This window comes from Helianthus annuus, chromosome 2 (genome assembly GCF_002127325.2).
Source record: "Helianthus annuus cultivar XRQ/B chromosome 2, HanXRQr2.0-SUNRISE, whole genome shotgun sequence".
Taxonomy (NCBI): Eukaryota; Viridiplantae; Streptophyta; class Magnoliopsida; order Asterales; family Asteraceae; genus Helianthus; species Helianthus annuus.
This window is the reverse complement of record NC_035434.2, coordinates 16,428,601-16,438,355: the sequence shown is the minus strand read 5'-3', so window position 1 is coordinate 16,438,355 and position 9,755 is coordinate 16,428,601. Positions and strand designations below refer to the sequence as shown.

The 9,755-nt window shown below is 34.4% G+C and overlaps 1 long non-coding RNA gene across 1 annotated transcript; it reads left to right on the top strand.

The window, feature by feature from the left end:
* The first annotated feature begins 6,628 nt into the window (after positions 1 to 6,628).
* Positions 6,629 to 9,520, top strand: LOC118483850. Its single transcript, XR_004871897.1, has 3 exons — positions 6,629 to 7,015; positions 8,880 to 8,946; positions 9,481 to 9,520. It is a non-coding gene; the product is annotated as an uncharacterized LOC118483850 (long non-coding RNA).
* Positions 9,521 to 9,755: the final 235 nt, after the last annotated feature.

Below are 9,755 nucleotides of genomic sequence, written 5' to 3'. Positions count from 1 at the left end.
GAAGAATCAGAGAAAAATGAAAGTTCAAAATGTGAAGTTGTGTGCTCAAAATGTGATAAATCTGAAGCAGACAATGTTAAACTCTTGAAGGATGTGGAGAGTTTGACATTGGAAAACAAAAATTTTAAAGAAAATGAAAAAGATTTTCAAAATAAAATAACAGTTTTTGAAAATGAAAAATTGAAAATTGAAAAAGATTTTGAAAAGATTAAAATTGAAAATAAAGATGTTTCTTGGATGAAATTAGAAAATAAAGTTTTAAAAGAAAAAGAAACAGATTTTCAAAATCAAATAAAAGTTTTAGAAAATGAAAAATCTATTTTTGAAAAAAATAAAATTGCAAATGAAAAGGCAATAAATTCTCATCTTGAGAGAATCACTCAACTTGAGAAAGAAGTTGAGATTGCTAGAAATAAAATTGATGATTTAGAGAAGAAATTGAAAGGTTTTGTGACCTCATCAGCGATGTTTGATCAATTATGTCCAAAACCGATCAATGAAATTCCAATAAGTGACAATGTCACAAATTATAACAAAGTCATAATTGAAGATTGTGATGATAAAACTAACGATGAAAAAGAGAAAAAGAAAATATTTTTGGAATTAAAAGAAAAATTTTAAGATACTATTTTGCATTCTACTGAAATAGGTAAATGTTCAAAGCAAAAACCTGTTAAGAAGAATGTAGAACAAAAACAAAATGTTAAAAATTTGGAAAATTTTCAAAAAGAAAATAAAAGATCATCAGTTCAATCATCCAATCATTATGAAAAATCACAAAAAATTGAAAATCAAAACTTACAAAAAGTTGTTAATAAGTGGTGCAGGTTTGACCATAGCGCTCAAAAGTCAAATCAAGCTTTCAGGAGGAGTTATGCTTACCACAAGGCCAAACAATGTCATGATTTAAGTGTTTGGTATGAAAGTGGTGAATGGTATGATAACAGAGTGTGTTACAACTGTGGTTATCAAGGACACATTGTTGTTAACTGCCAGAGTCAAAGTTTTGAGAAAAGAACATGCTATGAATGTCAAATCAAAGGCCATATTGCCAAAGATTGCCCAATGAGATCAAGGAGAGGATTGAGGGCTGAATCTCAGAAAATGGTGAAGAACTCAGTCAAAATTGAAGAAAAGCCCATAAGACAGAAAGTGAAAAAACAAAAAGTGAAGTTATCACAAGGGCAGAAAGACAAACTGAGAAAGAAAAGGAAGAAAGTAAGAGAGTATCTCGAAAAGATTTTGTCCTCGGGTACAACTGGTAAATTAGATAAAGGTTCTGATGGATCGTCTTAGTTAACAAAACATGATAAGTCAAGTAAAACGAACTCATCAGATACAAATCTGAGGACAAAAGAGAAGATAAAGAAAGAAAAATTAACTAATCCAACCGATGAACAATTAAAGAAAGTTGATTTTTCAGAAAAAGTCTTTATCAAAGTTTTTAAGTATAAAAATGACTGTGAAAGATTATGCACGTCACAGGTTGATAAATTTGGTAAACCCAAATTTTGTAAATTTTGGGTTCCAATAAAAGATGGTGATGAATTTGTTTCTGCGAAAACAAAAGAGCCATCTTTTGGCAATGAATTTGTTTCTTCGGAAGCAAAAGAGCCACGTGTTAGCGATGAATCTGACCCGTCAAAGTCAGAAGAGCTATGTGTTGGCAATGAATCTGATTCGACAAAATCAGAGGAGCCACAAATTGAGGTAAAAAATGGTGATACAATTGAAAAACCCAAGGATCGTCAGGCTTGGGTAGATCTTTTCAAATAAAAACCTGACTTGCCGGAACTCCCAGGTTGGTAATTGGGGAGTAGGAATCGGCATCTTTCTTGAGAAAAGTTTTATCAAGGACATTAAGTTGTACTTGATTTAACTTTCGTACTAGTGGATGAAAGAACAAGGTGATGAATGAACCCCGTGTGTGTGAATTAAACAAAACTATATTTTCTGAAAAAAACCATTTTGATTAAAACAAACTTAAGTGTTTTGAAATCATAATGGGAAAATAATTTGTTGTCAGGGGGAGTTCTGATTCTTTATGCCAAGTGGATGGCACACAGTGTTCTCATCAGTTTGTCATGTTATTTGTACAGTCTATTGTTTTCAAATTTTCCCAGAAAATCAAAATTGAAACATATTTTGATTTTAGAGGGGGAAAAATTTAAAAATTAGAAAATTTGAAAATGCCAAAAACATTAAAAAGCAAAAATGAGTTTTGTTGTGAATAAGAGGAAATGATAGTAAATCAGTGGACTATCACAGCATGCTAAAGAAAAGAAATGTCAAATGTGATAAACGGTTTCACTAAGGATGTGACGATAGGCTCAGCTAGACTAGTAGATTTGCGATAACGATAAAAACTTAAATGAAAAAGCCTAGTTCTAGTGGGAAACATGGTTGAAAGCATAGTACTTAGTTTTGTCCTTCGTGATTGTGTACCTACTCAGTAATCGCTGAATGCTAAAAGAGCATAAAAACTGGTTAAGTCTGTGAATTTTCACAACTTGCTGAAAAAAATCACTGTGATTGTGCATTTCGTTTTGCAAAGATTTAAACTTGTTTTATTTCTTTATTTTGTTTAAGCATTGGACATCCTCTGCGTATACGTGAGTATCGACCTGGATGTTAGTGCCTAAACATTCTGCTTTATTTTCTTTGGTGTTTCGTTTAAGCTTTGGATCATCTCTGTGTATACGGGAGTATCGAACTGGTGGTTAAAGCCTAAACAATTTCAACTTGTTTTTATTTTCTTATTTTGTTTAAACATTGACTTTCTCTGCGTATCGAAAGATCGACCTGATTGTTAATGTTTAAACATTTTGCTTTATTTTTGCACATATTATAGTTGATGAAAGTTTAAAAGCATTACTTGAGTCAGTGTATTGCATGATGAGGGGATATGCTGAGATCGTGGGATCCATAAGAATTTAGTGCAAAATTAATATACCTTAACGTATCGGTAAGCATTTCGAAAGTTTTTAGATTGAGTTTAAGAGGACAACTATATCGTCAATCTATGTGAATCGTTTAGAACTTAAAATGATTAAAGCTTAACGGTGCTAGTGATTTGTCTCATAAACTGATATGATCCTCTTACACAAACTCACAAAAATATTGTCTGTATATATTTCTTTACTTTATTTCATTCAAAAACAAAAATCCAAAAAGATTTTCGGAGTGTTTTAGCATAAAATTTTTGAAAATTCAAAAAGATTTTATTTCATCTTGTTTTCGACAACTGATGTTGGAGAGCTGTTTTTCAAAATTCCAAGTGCTAAACTTGATGAACTAGAGGATTGGGAGAATATGTTTGAGATAAGAAATAATTTTGGAATGTTAATTGGTTCATTAGTTTGAATCAAAATTTTGAAAATTACAAATTCAAGTAGCTTTTCAATGTCAAAAATTGTTTATCTTACAAGTGGTAGAGAGTTGTGCAGGTTAAAGACAGATTTCTGATCCTGTAGCTACAGAAAGCCAGGTGATGTTTCAGATTCTGTGAAAGCAGCAGAGCAACATTTCCATACCTTAGCATGAATAAAGTTTGAGCCAGAATTCTATTCAAGACTGCAATCCCAGCTTGTTGAAAGGGGGAGTCTGAAGACGTAAAAGTCAGAAATAGGTTCTGAATCAACACTCAAGAGGAAATTTGCTTGAAAGGGGGAGTTTAATTGTTAAAAGAGCAGTTTCCGGAGTTGAAACTGCGTTCAAGATAAAAACTGTTGTTGTTGATGATCAAGAGAATTGAAAGACAAGACGCTACGAGATTGACTACGGCAATATCCAAGGGGGAGTCTGTTAGTACATTTATGTCTATCGCCTCCGTCAATCTAAACGTAGCTGAAACTGAAGAAATCTAGGCTTATAGTGTTATATTTTAATAGAAAAGGCAAGGTGGCATTTCTGTAAATAAGGAAACCTTCCTTATATCCTTGGCCTATAAATATGAGTCTAATTGTTAGATTAGAGACTTTTTGCTCATTTGACATTTTGGAGAGTTAAGCTTAGAGAGAGAAAGTGCTCCACGTGATTCTCGGTGCATTGTACTTGTCATATTAATCAATAAGAATCACGGTTATAGTACGTTCTCGTGTGTTTGATCACGTTCGTGTACGGATTCCGCACGTCACACGTTCGTTCGCAATCGTTTCGGAGTCAAAACCGATCCTACAACTTAAAAAAAAACCGGAAATAAAAAACGATTAAACTTAAAAAAAAAGATGATAATCTAAAGGCCGTATTTTTCCCGAAGTTTTTGGCGGTGCATTTGCGCAACGATCAACGCGTCGCCTTGGAGGTGATCGATCGGTTTGGACAAAAACTCTGTCCTTTTCCGTTTGCCTTGCCTTAAATTTTTTGTTTTCGGCAACTCGTTCTTGTATAGTCTCCCAACGCTTGTGACCGAGGTCTCGAATGTCTTGGAGACGTCAGTTTTTCCCCTTTTTTTCCTCGAAATCTCCCTTCAACTCGAGATTATCAGAAGACGACTCTACTGGTTTTTTCCTTTTCTTCTACCGGGCGGTCGGGACAACTCTTCATCTTCCTCGTCATCGTCCAAAATAACATTTAAGTCGACGGTGTGCGCATCGGAAATTGGTGTTTCCGGGTCAACCGAGGATGACGTTTTCGACCGTTTAGCTTTACGTCTACTACTAGACGTCATGGTCGGTACGTTACCCCACTTTGGACTATTTTTTAGAAGCTCCCAACATCTATTGTACGTGTAAACACCTGTAGTTTTCTCATACTCTTCCATAGCCCTCGTTAAAATATCGACGTCACCTCCTCCGCTCGGCCAATTATCTTTCGTTCGTTGATAAACTTCTTGGAATTGGTGACATTTGTTGTTGAGATAGGTCCATTTGCTAGAGATGGAATCTTTGTCACGATATTCACCTTTTCCATCGCATTAAAAAAAAAGCTCACGAATTCTGTTCCAAAATTCTGGACCGGTTTGAAAGTTTGCTACAAAAAATATAAAAATTAAGTGATACGTTAAAAAAAATAAATTCGGCGCGTAGTTTTATAACACTTACCCACTTCGGGATCCTCCGAAACATTGAGCCACGCGCGAGCCAACGCGTATTCATCGTCCTTCGTCCAAACAACGTAACTATTCTTACGACGAGGAGTGTTCGCGTCCTTTTTTATGTGACCATCTACCGCGTTTGGATGTCTCGCGATCGGGTTTGGGTTGTGTCTCCGGCACCGTATCCACCTCGGGTTCGGCTTGTTCTTGGGATGGTTGTGAAGCGCCCGGTGAGGCAAAGCCGTAAGGGGTTGGAATGAAGGGACTAGAGCCGCTCAAGTAAGCCGCGTACGAAAACACATCCGGGTCCATGTCATGAAAGTTAAAGTTTTGTTGCGGTTGGGTAGTATTTGGGTTCCCGGGTCTTAACGGAACACCAAACGGGGGTCGGAATGGATGCATGGTAAATAAGTTTATAAAACTTGGAAGCATTAGAGAAAAAGGTAGATAGAAAGTGATATTTTTTTTATATAAAGTTGGTTGAAAAGTGAGGTATTTATAGGTTTAAATGGGAATTTAAAAAAAAAACATTTATTATTGTTACCGTTTGACAACGGTCAAAAAATCAAAAGTTGTGCTAGCTTAGCGTGATTCAAAACACGCGGAGGGGGTTTTTTTGCAAAAAAAAAAAAAAAAACGCTGAAACACGCCTGCAGGGATGGGGGGTTTGGCGTTTTCGGGCGTGTTTGGGGGGAAAATGCCGGATAACGACGACTACGGGTGGTCTTATGATGTGTACAAAACGCAACATATAAATTACATCAATTGTGTGACAACTGCCACTTTACGGTAACTTTTCACACTTAAAATACTCATTTTAGCTACATTTTTAGCTACATTTTTTTTATTCATTTTGAACATCCGAACTGCTTATTTCGTGACATACACATAGAATACTCAAGGAATACTTACTTAGGATGCATATGACTCATTTTTATTAAGTACATTTGGAACAGTTTAAACAATGCATCGAAACTACTAGAAAAGCACCTAATAAACTAGTATTCTGACGAAAAAGCAGAATCCGCAGAAAATCATCTAAACGACATCTTTAGGACTTAGACGAAAGTCCAACATCTTATATATATTAAACCCTAACTAGGAATACAAGGGTTTGATTTAAATCCTTTCCGAAGTCCGATAACACTAAAAATTGCCCGAAAAGCACTAAAAGCGATGATTTCAACATTTTTCCGCAGAAATTCTGCTGAAATCAGCTTTCTAATATTTTTACGACATGTAAAAATATTATTTGACATATAATTCATGTGAGGATACATTCGGGTAATATCCGAGCCAATAACTACATCAATTCACACATGTTTCGCAACTTAGCGTTCAAATAACATCTAACCGAAACAATTCGAAACAAATGTCCGAACGATATCAAATCTTTTTTTTAATGGTCATCTAGTGTTAATCGGATCATTTTGGTCTAGTAATGATCATTTAACACCCTTTAAACACTTAAACACTTATACTTATAAACTACCTAAAACATCTAACTAAGAACTCTAGCATTTTTACTAAGTAATTCAAGAAGGAAAAGCAAAGGGAACCCCCCCCCCCATTCACGGTTGCAACACCCCTTGTGGGCCCCACTTTTCTTTCAACTTGTTACCAATAATATCTAGATATTTACTTCATGTTGCAACTTGATACAAGTGGTGAAATGTGATCATTGTAGCAACTAGTTACCTTCTTTTTCTAACCCTTTCATTCATGCATTTCACCTCCTATCTTCACAACACCAAAAGCTCCCAACAACACCCCATTTTCGGTCAAGAACACCCCTCCCCCATCTTCATTTTCAAGCCACTTTCATGATGATCAAGATGCATTTTCATGGAACTTAGGAGGATCTAAGACAACCACAAGTTGAAGCAAGCATTTCCATTCATCTAAGAGCTTTCAACCATCAAATCTTCATCTTCTTTGCTTCTTATTTTCACCTAGATCATCCCTAGCCAAGAGCTAGAAGTGAGACTTCTAAATCCTTTATTTTCATACTTGTTTATGTATTTATTGTTAAAGAACAACTTATAACTAAAACAACAATACAAAACAAGATGAAAATATAAAGAAGCAAAATAATAATCATGATATAAAAGTGTGTTTATGTTGTGAGTTAAAGATGATTACTTGCATATTTGATCTAGTTTTGATGATTAGCATAAAAATAACTTGTTAGATGATGTTTAAAAACATAATCTAACAAGTGTACATGAAAATGATTAAGGGTTTTGTTAAACATAAATGTTTAGATGGAGGATCATGATCTTTGATTTTGTTAAAGTATATAAGGTTGTTAACAAAAAATAATGCTTTTACAAGTTATAAAAAGAAAACATACAAGATGGGTTTTTATGAAAAGCTTGTTAAAACTAGAAGTAAAATATGATTTTTGGACTAGTAAACATATGTAAAGATCATACCAAAACCCTACATGATTACGAGTTCATCTTGATAAGTTATGTTATAAATCTCATATGTTTTTATTAAGAAAAATATGAGAAGATTAGTGGTGATTTTATAAGAAAAAGATGTGTTTTTATTAAACATGGCAAAGTCCATATTTCTAATAAAATATGGCCAAGTTTTTCTTAAAAATCATAAGTTACAAAAACTATTATTTTTGACAAAATCTTTATTTGATTAAAAAGATTTCAAAGAATAGTTTTTATAAAAGCAAAGTTTGATATAAATATATATTTTTGAGAAAATATATATTTAGTTAACTTAACAACTTATGTGCTATGTGTCATTTGTTTGTATTAGTTATATTTATGATAACTAGGAACTTGAATACAATGATACAAATGAACACAATGTACATTTCGACTAAAGTCTTACAAGACTACATTTAAATACATCTTATAAACACCTTACGGACATTCCGAGCTTTCAAACACAACTTATGGTCAAAACGGACGACGGGCGAATCTATGAACATCTCCCCATTCCGAGGAAGTTACTACGACGTTTAGGCGATCTTTCGACACGAATACATACACATCACCGAAAACAATATCCGAATGTTTTGAAACTTATAAAAACTATTGTGTATTCTTTTAACTAAAAAGCCTATACTTAGTAATTTTTATAAAAATGAAAGAATATATTTTTAACAAATGGGCTTCTCTTATAACAAATGGGCTATTTTACGAATGGGCTTATTTTTAACAAATGGGCTTATTTTATAACAAATGGGCTATTTTTACAAATGGGCTTATCATCCTAAATGGGCTTAACATAAATACATGGGCTAAGCCCAATACCAAAACTTATGGGCTAAGCCCAATACCCAACATATGGGCCAAGGCCCAATAACATAAAGCCCAATAACATTTGGGCCCAACACTATTGAGGCCCAACACTATTTAGGCCCAACACTATTGAGGCCCAACACTATTTAAGCCCAACACTATTGAGGCCCAACACTATTTAGGCCCAACACTATTTAGGCCCAACACTATTGAGGCCCAACACTATTTAGGCCCAACACTATTTAGGCCCAACACTATTGAAGCCCAACACTATTTTGGCCCAACAACATGAATTCTTGGGCTAAGCCCAATGACATATAAATTGGTAAAAATACAATTATACAATTTATTCATACAAGACATGAAATCCAGAGGACAAGACCCGATGATACAACTCACGAGATACAAGAATATATATTTGGCGAAATATATACACTAAACAGTTATCAATTAATACATCTAAGACACAGTTCAATGAATAACAAAGACATACAATTCTTAACACATATTCAAGATAAAAGACTTGTACTCAAGTCATTACAAGACCGAAGTGTCTAACAAACATAGAACGTTTGTAGGTGGTGATACTATTCAGGACGACCGTACGTCAGATCACAGTTACTTACCATTCACGGACGCAATTCTGTGAGTTCATGTCCCCTATTCATTTAAATGTTTTACAACTTTACAACTATCAGGGAAAATACATGTTCAACGTATGTTAAAGTTAGGGAATGAAACACCTTAGATCACGTGCGAATTAGGGTTATACATCTAAGCACCATTAATCCAGTTTGGACCTAGGTACAAGTGGTTAGATCTAATGGGTTTTGGCGAGCCCCACTCTTGGTCGTGGACCCATACGGAAGAGTGCTTTTGTGTCCCAGTCGATAGGAATCGGCATAAAATCGTCTAGGGTTGGATTGCTTCCTTTTTCGTCACACATATTAATGTCCTCGCGAAACATTAATGATCAACGATTTCATTGACGCTTTACATACTACATCATTACATACAGATACATTTTATACAACTCACATTTTATGGATACATTTTATACAACTCACATTTTATGGATACATTTTATACAACTCACATTTTACAGATACATCTCATCCAACTAAACTGCATGAACTCGCCAACTTTTGTTGATGTTTTCAAACTTAACATGTATTTCAGGGAATTAGTGGACCATGCAGACATTTCAGTCAAGGAAAGCAAGTATCAAGACTCCAGGCCACCATTTAAAGGGTTTGCCCGTTATATACCGCCTCTTTGCGGTGATATAGTGGTCAAAGCCTTGACATTTTAAGACTTACATTTCGAAGTATAAAACAATGACAACTTATTTTCATTTGATGGTTTGTAACCAATACATTTAACTTATTTGCGTTCTTTTGAAACGATTATGACAATGGCATTGGAGCTTTTTTTATTCATTTAGTATGTTCACT